We start from the raw sequence: 13,147 nt of genomic DNA, 5'->3' as shown, positions 1-13,147 counted from the left end.
ATTTTGAATACAAGATGATAGTTTATGAAGATTGATTTGATTGACATTTACCCCAGTTGGCATTTTACTACTCATTTATTTCTCAAAAAAATTATGTGAGACTAATCATAACACCATTATCTGGATTAATCTGTAATTCTGTTTCTTCTAAAAGCAAACAATATGTATCAACTTCTTCACTCTCTCCTCTTTCAATGTATAGGGAAGTATCCACTCGATTAGACTTTATAGTTTCCTTTTGAGCACTCAGGTCAATCGCATAGATTGTTTTCAGGCTTTTAAATGCTGTCATATCCAAAATAGGTTCTATATTTCCATTGCTTTCACACACCTTTTGGTAAGACTTGTATGCTTCAGCATAATCTATTTTTTCCAAATTAATTTCCAATCTATCTCGTGGATAAAATGGTTCCATCGAGAGAAACGCGAAGTTGTTCACCTTTGCATTACCACTCAATGCATTACTATCAGTAGCAGTATCACCATCTGTTTTTTTTTTTTTTTAAATGAGCACAGACATTGTGGCTTTCCTTCTAGAACACCCAAATTCCACGTGAAAGTGGTTTGGTTCAGTTTAACGTGTTGGCATCTTCTTTTAAGTTATGATACATTGAGTGGCTTCTTTGAGTTAAGTCTTCTATTCAACATCAGATTCCTTTTGGGCATCTTTTATACTCTTTATAGCACCCGCTACATTTCCCACAGCAGAAGCAATTGAACCAATTTGGTCCTTATGTTTAAGAATAGTTGAACCTATACCCATTGGAGTATCAATTATCCCATCTCCTATTTTTCTATATTGATGGCCGACACCCCTTTGTCTCTTAGGTTTATAGTATCCTCTACCAAGATACATACCTTCACCCTTGTAGTATGGGGAAAGGAACATCCCATCCCTTGTAATTATTTTATATTTTCCCAACTCGTGTTTCCTCACAATAACCATCATATTTATTTATTGGAAAACTTCACGTAGGTGAATTCTGATGGATACGATTTCTCCATTAAAAGAAATCATGTGATTATCTTGGTCGGTTATCCTAAAATTTACTCTGTATATGGTTTTTCCTGACACAGGTAGATAAACCAGATTTTTAGGTTCCATATTGAATTTATAACCAATTGGGGTTGAGTATGCGCTGAATGAAAATATTGTATTTGTTCTTATTCCATCATTATAAGCGCCATCAATCAAATCACAGTGAATTAATACCGAATTTATGCCTGAGGATATTTGAATGACATTATCACTGTAAAACGTCCCATTAGTTTCAATCTTTTTTGAGGAGAAACCCAATAACTCTCTAAATGAATTATCAATTGTGAAATCAACCTTGTAGTTATTTTTATCTTTAAATCGTTGATTTTGAAGTATGTTTTTGAATATCTATAACAATATTTTTTGGTTCATCACCCTGTTCTTTCATAAGACGAGCAATTTCAGAAGATATTTGAGAAATCTCATATGCTCCGGGTGAAACTGTTATCGTTTTGTATCCACTTTCCTGGATTATAACTAAACTGTCATTTTTCTCGGATATATTAAATAAGGTATTATAAGTTTCCATGGACAATAAAGACGCCTCATATTATTTTGTTGCATGAAGTTGTAGTGGGTATGGGAATGAAGATGTGTGGTCGCTTGTTGTGAAATTAAAACCAAGGATTGTTCTTCTCATCTTATTTAATATGGGATAAAAGGTCTTTGTATTCACATTTATTAATTATTTTCATGTTCATCAACTGGTCTAAAATGGCTGATGCTTCATTAAAACAATTGTTATTTCGAGCCTTCTTACTACCTAACAGCAATAACAGTCTATTAACTAATTGTGATGGGTCATTTAGAAGAAAACTAACACCTGAACCAAGGCTACTTAAAGCCTCAATAATGTTTCTCCTTTTCATTCTTCCTTCCTTTACTGGAAACAAACACTCCATAATCAAGCGAGTTTAATCAATCAATATATGCTCTATCATCCTCATTTTTTTTATATCCAATGGTTTATCAAAATATTTGATTCACCCCTCACAGTTGAACCTTGTTTTCCATCTTTTGTTAGAAGAAACATTCATCTCAGAGTTCGTTTAACAGGGGGTTGAGCAGAACTCAAGAACCATAATTCATCATTAAATATCAATCCCTTTTCTTGAACAAGATGAAATGTTGTTGGTTGTTCTGTTGGAATGAGTCCTGCTTTGGTTTTTGAATCCGCTGAATATTCATTGTTTTGAAGAGCTTTCACAATATAATCAGGGGGTCGATTAATCTCTTCCAGTTGTTGAAATAATCCTTCATCATCTTCTAATTCTCGTATATGCTCTCATTCTTCCACTGTCATTTGACTGAAATCTTTTAACATTTGAAGTTTTTCAGGAGTATATTATATTGCGGGAACTGTGGAAGCATCGATAACTTTTTATTGGGGATTTTTAAGAGTGGTTTCAAAATTTTCTCTTGTTTTCTTTCAAATGCTTCTTCACCCGTTAGTTTCTGTCTGCGTTTATTCTTTATGTCTTCCTGTTGTTTTACAACTTTTGAAACCAACTCTTGATGTTCCTTAAATCTTCTTGCTCATTCTTTCGCATCCATTTATTTATTGGAAAATATCATTTAATGAATTGTAAAGATCAACAGGAAAATTTTCCTTTTCTTCATCATTAAAGTAGATGTGTTCAAATGAATCCTTTTCTTTAAATATTTCATCAAATTCTTTATTAACATGAATACTAGTTGAAATTTCTTTTTCAGTAATACTTGTATCTCTGCTTTTCATACGTTTGCGTTGAGTTTCTTCATCAACATCAAAACCGAATGATAAAATCTTAACCCTATTAGCACTCAGATGTTAAATAATTTGTCTCATTCCTTCTGGATTAGTTTCTAATATCCCAAGCCCACCAGATTTTGCTTTCTTTAACTCACTCTTACAATGTGAATATTTTGTTGTACCAAGAGAAACCTCCTCAAATGTTTGACCTTCATTCCTCAATCGCATATGTTCCTCTTCTGAAATATAGTAATAATCTTCACCTTCTACTTCTCCAGGTCTTATTGCTCTAGTTGTTGATACAATACGAACTACATGGTGCTTTTTAAGCACATTTACAATATTCTCATTTGTACTGTTCAAGAACCTTGATTTATGAAAGTTTTTTCCAGAAGCAGATTTACCCACAAGATTTATAATAGTTGTCATTTATATATAATAGTTTATTAAAAAAAAATACATCTCTAAATATCTCATCTTGTTTCACATCATTATATTTATATTTTTCAGTCATGTGCTTCATCTAATCCCCAAATTCCTTTTTACTACATAATGTAGAACAATTGTCTCTCCAAAAATTGTTTATATCTATTGAATTTAACTTGAATAAAATAAAAGTATTAGCAATGTTTCTTAGTGAGTGACAAGGGAGTTGAAAGTATGATTCACTAAGATAAATACAATTACTCGAAGAATGTCTCCCTCTTGTGTAGTAGCTATCCATTGCCGTTTGGTTTCTCTTATTAACAAAATCATCAAAGATAACGAGCTTCTTTTTTGATTTATCCAAATCTTGGGGAGAAGGGATATCATCCGTATTATCACTAGGAATACAAGTTATCGGTTTTGATTTCTTTTTATATCTCTGTGTATCACAAAATAGTTGTATGATATCTTCAATGTTGTGATCATTTAGTTTGTTTTGAAGTTTAAATAAACCGATTATATCTTCTTTTAGAAGACCGGCATTAAAACCTTGTGAGAGTAGTTGATACTCAGGTTGAAAACTTGACTTTGTGAAAATTATTAAATTATCATAATCTAAAAAGTTTGGAGTGAGGAGCATCTTTAAAAGTAAGCAGGTTTTTCCACATCCACTTGAACCAACTGAGACATCTTAATGAATTTGGAATTTTTATGGTTGTTAAATTTTATCTTATTTTCCCAAATGGGAAAAAAATCATTCATTTATATATTTGGAAAACAGGTTATTTAATTTATTATTGGCTTTTTTAGAAACTCTATTTTATCCTAAGTTCGGGTTTAATTTCTAGATAATCCATTATTTTATTTATACAATATCTTGTGTCGATATTTCCCTGAAAATGGCAATCGTGAATAATAAATAACAACAATCCTTTGAACATTTCTCTAATACGTTCAGTTTCTTCTATTGTAATGAAAGGTGTGTTATCACCCTCATACTTTACATTCATTTCTCTAATCAATCTTGTAAAGTAATTCATTTTTGGTGTAAATCTAAAAGAATTATATTCCTTTTAATATTTTTTATTATCATTAATTGGAAGATAATCACAGAATATACATTGTTTATAGGCTTTTGACTCTGTGTTTAATCCCACTCTATCACATGTAGGACAATTCTCAAATTTGTCACATGGAGAATCAGGGAATTCAAGGGGCTCAATTTCTAGTATACTATTCATATTTAGAAAGTAAAACTTTTCTTAAACTAAAATTCACCTTCGGTATCATCTTCGGTACTTTCATTGGTTCTTTCACAATCATCTATAAAACTACTTTCATAACTATCGTTTGAACACAAACTCTCGGTATCATAACTGTCTTCTGTTCCAACAGAGATATTATCATCACTCTCATAATCTTCAAAATCTTCAGTTGAATAATGCCTCATATTTAATTAGTAGAAAAAAGCATTACCATCTTTATCTATATACTTTTTTTCATTAACAGATTCAACTCCGATATTTTTTACGTTAAAGGTAATTTTAAAATGATCCTTAACTACTATTGAACGAAATGTCATTTCACCTGATATATTAACATCCTTTATTTCATCAGGGTTTACATCTTTAGGGCTGTTGAAAAAAATACAAATTTCTCCTTGCATATTACAGATGGTCTTATCTTTTCTTTCGAAAGCTTCATCCATAAGGTTTTTCTTTTTTTGATACTTTTTCTTGTTTCATTGCTTTTTCTCATTTTGAATATATTGCCAGAAGGAGAGGAGAAACTTTTGTTCGAGCTACTTTAATTGATGTTCTTCCAGATATACTAAAAGCCCTTCCAGTGAAGGAAATTGAAGAACTCATATTATTCACCATAATTGTTTTTATCCAATAGTTGTTATATTTATCTTTATTGGTTCACGAGTCAGTAAGTGACGACTATATTCGTTATGGGTGTGTGTCTGTCTGTCTGTCTGTCCCGAGCATAGCTCCGTGGGTTTTGATCCGATCTTGATAAAATTAGGGTGCGAGGTTTGTATCATGATCTAGTTGTGTTTTCCGTTAAAAATGATGATGTGGTTAAACAAAGTATTGAAACGATAATTAAAAACACATTAAGTGAAATGAAAACTTTTAAGTTTTATATGGGAGTAAAATTGAATATGGTAAGAGAAGGTGATGAAACTACTCCCTAGATGTGTACAAACCCTCACTTTATCTCATCATTTCAAGGTTTTGTAAGATGTGATGTTTACGATGAACTCCAGAGACAAGAACAAGATGTTTATAACACTGCAGTAGGTCGTGGATTTGCAATTACAAAAATAATCTTTATAGATATACACATCTTAAAATCAGATCCTCTTCAAGCTTCTTCTTATATTGATTTACTAAAAGAGATAAAACTAAAGAAAGCGGTTGTTAATATTCAAAACAAAGATAAATGTTTTCTATGGTCTGTTCTTGCTCACTTACATCCTCCACAATGGAATCCTGAAAGGGTTGAACATTATAAGAAATACGAGAATACATTAAATGTTAAAGATATAAAGTTTCCAATGTCATTGAGAGATATTCCTAAATTTGAGAAAATGAATAATCTATCTGTTAATGTATATGGATTAACGGATACAAACAAAGTTCAGATATTAAAAATTTCAAACAACTAAAAAAATGATGAAACACACATTGACCTTCTACACTTTACTTCAAATGAAAAATCACATTATGCTTTCATCAAAAATTTATCAAGATTAACCAAATTACAACTATACAAGAGAAAATGTAAAACGTATCCTTGTAAGAGATGTCTCAACTCCTTTCATACAAAAGAACAATTAAATCAACATTCGAAATATTGTAGTAATCATAAATCAACCGTGATAAATTTACCAAAAGCAGGTTCAAACATATCATTCAAAGATTTTAACAAATCTAAAAAACATCCGTTTGTGATATATGCTGATTTTGAAAGTATCCTTGAAAAGATAGATACTGTTTCTCCAAATCCAAATAAATCATACACAAATAAATATCAAAAACATACTCCTTGTGGTTTCTGTTATTATATCAAATCATCTGTGGTGATGAATACAAGTTAGAACTTTATAGAGGAGAAGATGCCTCAGAGGAGTTTGTAAGACGATTAGAAAAAGACTGTATAAGACTAAGAGAAATAATGGTGAAAACCTATAAACCAACATCATAAACAAAGGGAGAGAAAAAGGAATTTAGAAAAAACAGTATCTGTCATATTTGTGAGGAGAAAATTGAGGGAGAGGTCAAGGTTAGGGATCACTGTCATCTTACTGGTAAATATAGAGGTACAGCTCATTCCCGTTGTAATCTTAATTGCAAGCCTCCAAACTTTATTCCTGTCTTTCTTCACAACAATGCTCACTATGACACACATCTATTTATAAATGAACTTTCAAAGACATCTGGAGATATTTCTGCCATTCCTAACACAGATCAAAAATACATCTCATTTACAAAAACAATTCATACATCCCCCATAACCCATATCAGATTTCTTGACACATACAAGTTTATGGCAAGTCCATTATCTAACTTAGCATCAAATATTAAAAACTTACCCAATCTTAAATCACATTTCTCAAATCAAGAAGAGATTGATCTCTTATCACAAAAGGGAATATATCCGTATGACTATATGGATTCATTTGAGAAGTTTAAAGAAACACAACTTCCTTCAAGGGAAAGTTTCTATGGCAAGTTGAATAAAACTCATATTTCCGATAGAGATTATACACAAGCCAAAAAGGTTTGGGAGAAGTTTAATATAAAGAATCTTGGAGAATATCATGATTACCTTCGCATTCTGTGAAAGGTTATGTTTTGGTCGCTGTGTATTTATTTATTTGTGAATATGCGTGTTTGTTTGTTATTCTTATAACTCAGAAAGTATTAAACCGAATTGCATGAAATTTGGTGGGATGATTCGTGAGTATCCAAGGATGATTTGATTAGATTTTGGGAGCGATCGGGTCAAAGGTCAAGGTCATGAAAAGGTCAAAAACACTCTTTTGAGCATAACTTCCTTCATAATACAGCTATCGACATGCAACCACTGCCATATTGTTCCATGACGATATACCTTTTGGATATGTAGTGTCCGATTTGACGTAACGTCATCGGAAGTGCGTCTAAATGACGTCACAAGATGACGTAAATTTTCAATTTTCGATCTCATCAGTTTTGATCATACCGTTTTGTAGGACTTACCTTAAGGACGTCACACACCAAATTTGACTTCGATCGGACTGACCGTTATGACGTCATTGACGTTTGAACATGACGTTTTTCAATTGTGGCTAAAATGTCCTGATATTTTACATTCAAATATCTATATAATTTATAAAGCAAAGTCTCCCAAATCCAGGCATTAGAATCAGTACCAAAATATCTGTTTATTGATGTACAGGTTTTGCCAATTAACTCTGTAGTCAAGGTCAAGGTCACACTCAAGGTCAAAATATACTTGTAGGCATAGCTTCAGATCTAATAGAGCTATTGACATGAAACCAACATTAAAACGTTCAGTGAACTACAAGCTTTCAGAATGGTAGTCCCCGATTGGACGTGACTTCCCCAGAAGTGCGTCAAAATGACGTCAAAAGATGACGGCATTTTTCAACTTTTTAATTTTTTAGTGTTTATCATTCCATTTTGTTGGACTGCCTTCAAGGAGGTTACACACCAAATTTGACGTCAATCGGACTGACGGTTGTGACGTCATGGACGTTTTAAAATGACATTTTTCAAATGTGCCTGGAAAAAAGTTGCGGCGGCGAAGGTATGCGCTCTATCGAGTGCCCGTTCTAGTTTGTATTTTAAAACTGATATATTGTTATTGGCTGATGTGTTTGAAACTTTTGGAACAGTCTGTCAAAATAAAAATTCTTATGGATGAGACGCCGCTCACTATTACACAGCCCCTGTTTTGGCTTGAAGTGCTATGTTAAAAATGACAAAACAAAATTTGGAATTCATCAGTGATATAGATATGCTTTTATGATAGAGAAGGCTAAAAGAGGAGGAATATCTCAAGTATGTTTCAAGAGATATGCTAAAGCAAATAACAAATATCTTCCTGATTATAATAAGAATGAGGACAACTCTTACCTGATGCGTTATGATGCTCCCAATTTGTATGGGTGGGCTATGTCTCAATCTTTACCTTATGGAAAACTTAAATGGGTTAAAGAAAAACATTATGAAAAAGATTTACAAGACATTGTTGTCTCCTCTCAAAAAGAATTGAATGAAGCTGAAGTTGGATATTATTTTGAGGTTGATTAAAAATATCCAGAAGAACTTCATCACAAACATAAAGACCTGACTTATGCCCTGATAAAGAAAGTCCAAGAAAAGAATGGTAAAGTGATTACCAACAGTCATTCAATATAAAATGTAAATCTCCAGAAAAACTACTTACTACATTAAATGATAAAGAAAGTTATGTTTTGCATCAAAGGAACTTGAGACATTATTTATCTGCTGGGTTGAGAGTGAAGAAAATTCATCGGATTTTGACATTTAAACAAAGTCATTCGTTAAAGAAGTATATTGATTTTAATACAAAAAGGAGAACAGAAGCAAAAACAGATTTTGAGAAGGACTTTTATAAATTAATGAATAATGCTGTATTTGGAAAGACTATGGAAAATGTTAGGAATCGACAAAACATAAGACTTGCTACATCTTGGAAACAGGCTTCAAAGTTAATTAATAGACCAAGTTTTGAACGAGCGGAGGAGTTTTCAGAGAACTTTTGTGCTATTCATTTGAAAAAAGAGAGTATTGAAATGGATAAACCTATTTAGATAGGAACATCAATTTTTGACTTTTCAAAGTCCTTAATGTATGACTGTTCCTCTAATAATTTAAAATCAAAGTTGAAGGATAATGTGTCATTGTTATATATATATATATATATATATATATATATATATATATATATATATATATATATATATATATATATATATATATATATATATATATATATATATATATATATATATATATATATATATATATACATATATACATATATATATATATATATATATATATATATATATATATATATATATATATATATATATATATATATGGAAACAGATAGTTTTATCTATCGATAATTACAGCAATCTGTGTGTGTGTGTGTGTGTGTGTGTGTGTGTGTGTGTGTGTGCGTGCGTGCGTGCGTGCGTGCGTGCGTGCGTGCGTGCGTGCGTGCGTGTCTGTGACCGCTGTTTCTCGACAACCACTGGTCCGATCTAATTGAAACTTGCCAGGTATATTGCTGGGGACCTGAGTATGTGCCTTTTCAAGGTTTGATATTAATCGGACAAGTGGTTCCCAAGTTATGGCCATTTATTTACCAAAGCAATGACAGGATACGTTGCTGTGTAGGCGTCGCCGATGGAGAAAGGGCACCATTTAGTTACCAATGACAGGACATGGTGCTGCGTAGGCATGGCCATTGGGGAAGAGATCATCAGTTACCAATGACAGGACACGTTCCCCATTACGGGTTACAGCGTACGGACTTCCGGATAGTGATGACTAACTGTATTCTAATAATTTCTCGATTTCTTATGCGCATTTATAGATAAACACAATGCCCCAATTCAGTCGTCGTTTACGAGAGTGAAGGAACGGCCTGTGAATTTGTTTTAAAGTTTTTTGTTTGTTTTTTTTGCACGTACGGCCATGCACATATGGCCACGCATGTACGGGCACGTGAGAGCGAAGGAACGGCCTGTGTGGTTGTTGTTTCTGGCACGCGGTTTGAAAGTTTTTTGGGGTTTTTGCATGTATGGCCACGCACGTACGGCCACGCACGTACGGGCACACGAAAACGAAGGAACAGCCTGTGTAGTTGTTGTTTCTGGCACGCGGTTTGAATGTTTTTTGGTTTTTTTTGCACGTACGGCCACACACGTACGGCAACGCAAGTACGGCCACGCAAGTACGGCCACGCAAGTACGGCCACGCACATACGGCCATGCACGCAAGGGCACGCGAGAGCGAAAGAATGCCCTGTGTGTTGTTTCTGGCACGCGGTTTGAAAGTTTTTATTATTTATTTTTTTTGCACGTACGGGCACGCACTAGTATTAGAAATTAAGACAATTGATGTATATGAAGATATAATTGATAATATTGATACATATTGTTACGATTCTAGGAACCGTATGCATACAACACACAGGTGTCCCAAGTCAGTTATGTCGTTAAGTATATGTGCAGACAGAACCCTTCCTTGTGTGTTGTGGGAAATCGAAGGGGGTGCGTTACGATGTTTTTTTAAATTAGGGTAATAAATCTTTATATCCCATCCTCCATTGCGATCCATGGTACCCGAGCACTTACAGCCTTTGCTTCGCTGGCAACAACGTACCACAGTCCACCTGTTGTCTCTGGAGGCTCGCTTTTCCGAGACAGAATCTTCGCTGTCGTAGTTCCTATTCGGCTTCTCCAAACGCTCCAACTCTTTCTTGACGAGTCCACACACGTGGAGTGGGCGGGCCTCGCCGGTGCCTGGCCGAGGCCCCGCCCAGAAAGGGCGGACCCATGGGAGCCCCATCCAATCAGGGCGGACAGTGACGTCAGTTTTGACCAAGGCCCCGCCCTGCTGAGGGAGGTCTATAAACCACGACACCATCCTCAGTCTTGAGTTATTTGGGGGTCGTTCGTTCAGTTCTTTGGGGGTCGTTCGTTCTGTGCTTGGAACGGAGTTGGTTGGAAAACGAAGGGGTTCCCGCTGCTTGGCTCCGCTCACGTGTTGCCCCAACGGCCCGACTTCTGGTCCCGGCCCACTCAAGCTCCTCCATGGACCCAAACTCCACATGGGCGGCTGTGGACCTGACTGCATGGCTGTTGGTGGGTGCCGCACCATGGAGCATTCCTTTCCCCGAGACTCAGGTACTCGAAAGAACTGCGACCTCAGCCCGCCTCCCTCCCTGGCTGCAAAAGTCCTTTGCCTTCAAATGGGTTTATTTTGTCCGAGTGTGTGTCAGTGTGTGGCGCCAGTCGAATAAGTAGAAACTGTATAAGTGTTTTCGATCATTGTAAATCTTGCCTGTGTATTCCCATGTAAATCTGCTCTGTGTCTTCTTTTGTAAGTTGCTGTAAATTGTTGCACTACATCTTCTTTCTTTCCCCTGCAGAACACCCCAATAAACCTGTTTCTGTACCACATACATTTCCTCGTTTATTATAAATAAATTATTGTAGAAATGTTCCCAGTTCGTTTCCGTCCTTTCTTTCATTGGTCCAGCATGGTTCGGATCTGAGTTTTAGCCGGGTCTTTGTTCCCGTTAATCTGCTAATCCTAGCCGGCACGGCTTTGGCAGTTCCGCTCAACCGGAGTTGGTAGTCGGTAGTTGGAACTCTACCACAGTCGGTAGAATGACCTGGTTCGAGCAATGAGTGCCAAGGGCGTGGCTCCCTGGTAGACGACACCGCGTGGTTAATTAGGTAAATTGGTTCCAGACAACAAGACCCTACGCTATGTGGTGGAGGTATTGGCGTCCACGGTCAGTTAAGCAACCCACCACCTCACGGAGTTATCCGAGAGGGATGGCCTACAATTCCGGAGAGTCCGGTGGGAATCGACGTAACTTTCCCCACCTAGTGGTCGTTCTCGCCACCAGACCTCCAGCCCGCAACAATAGGATACAAGTAATTATAAGTCAGGTGATGTGTTGTTTTCATCAAAGAATAAAAAGGTCATTGGTAAGTTTAAAGATGAATTGGGTGGGAAGGTTATGAGTGAATTTATAGGATTGAGATCAAAGTCTTATGCTTTTACATATATTGATAATAATAACATTGAAAGGTGTGATAAGAAGCTAAAGGGAATAAAGAAAAATATAATCAAGGAAACAATAAACTTTAAACATTATTACAACTGTTTAACCTTAAAGAAGGAAGAGTACAGAAAAATGAATACAATAGAAGTTATTAATATCAATTATATACAGAAGAGATAAATAAGAAAGCATTAAGAGCTTTTGATGATAAAATATATATTTTAGAGAATGGAATCAAAAAACAGTGGAGATGTAATCAGCCTTGGTATTTAAATGGGAAACATAAAGAATGTGAGAAATATCAAATAAGTCTTATTGAAGAAATAATCGGGGTAAAAGTAGAATAATAAAATAATAAGCGAATAAATTTAATTACAAATAAGTTGGAGGATGTAAAGAAAAAAATTAATATCCTTGAATGGACTGAAAACTTTGATGGTTATCAATTGAACAAAGGAAAAACAATTTACTCCAATCTGAAAATGATATGTGCCTCAGGAGGTGGTCAAACAAGAGCATTGAGAGAAGTTTATCACTCCATTTCTGCTCAACAAAGACATTTAAACCAATAACTAAATTCCAAAGTAATCTTTGTGAATATACTCGATGGAAATGAATGTAATAGGAAAATTAAGTTATTCCCCAAAGTGGAACATGGACAAATATTCGTTGGTTCGCTCTTTGAGTGGAATGAAAATATGGAAAGGAAGAAGTGCTTTAATCAGTAAGTCTCAATTTTACATTTTCTTGTATGGGAGGGGGAGAAAATCAGTCTCCTATTTTGGGCCTTTGGGGCTTGAGTCAGAAAGTTTTCTTCCTTTTCCCCCATTCATTTGAATGGCTGCCGCAGAAACCCCATTTGTCCTCTACACACACACACACATACACACACACACACACACACACACACACACACACACACACACACACACACACACACACACACACACACACACACACACACACACACACACACACATTCACACACCACCTAAAAGACACACATCTCAACATGCAAAAGCAAACAACAATGCCCACCACCAAACAACAACAATGCCCAACACCAAACAACAACAATGGCCAACACCAAACACCACCCA

General features: G+C 35.1%; 1 protein-coding gene across 2 annotated transcripts in view; it reads right to left on the bottom strand.

Moving 5' to 3' along the window:
• Positions 1 to 13,147, bottom strand: part of TMTC3 (transmembrane O-mannosyltransferase targeting cadherins 3) — a 293,500-nt gene that overhangs the window by 37,399 nt on the left and 242,954 nt on the right. The window lies entirely within an intron of this gene.

The sequence above is a fragment of the Eptatretus burgeri genome, chromosome 1 (assembly GCF_056783735.1).
Source record: "Eptatretus burgeri isolate ZD-2024b chromosome 1, Ebu_testis_v1, whole genome shotgun sequence".
NCBI lineage: Eukaryota > Metazoa > Chordata > Myxini > Myxiniformes > Myxinidae > Eptatretus > Eptatretus burgeri.
Note: the sequence above shows the minus strand (reverse complement) of the source record. Positions and strands in the feature narration are given on the sequence as shown.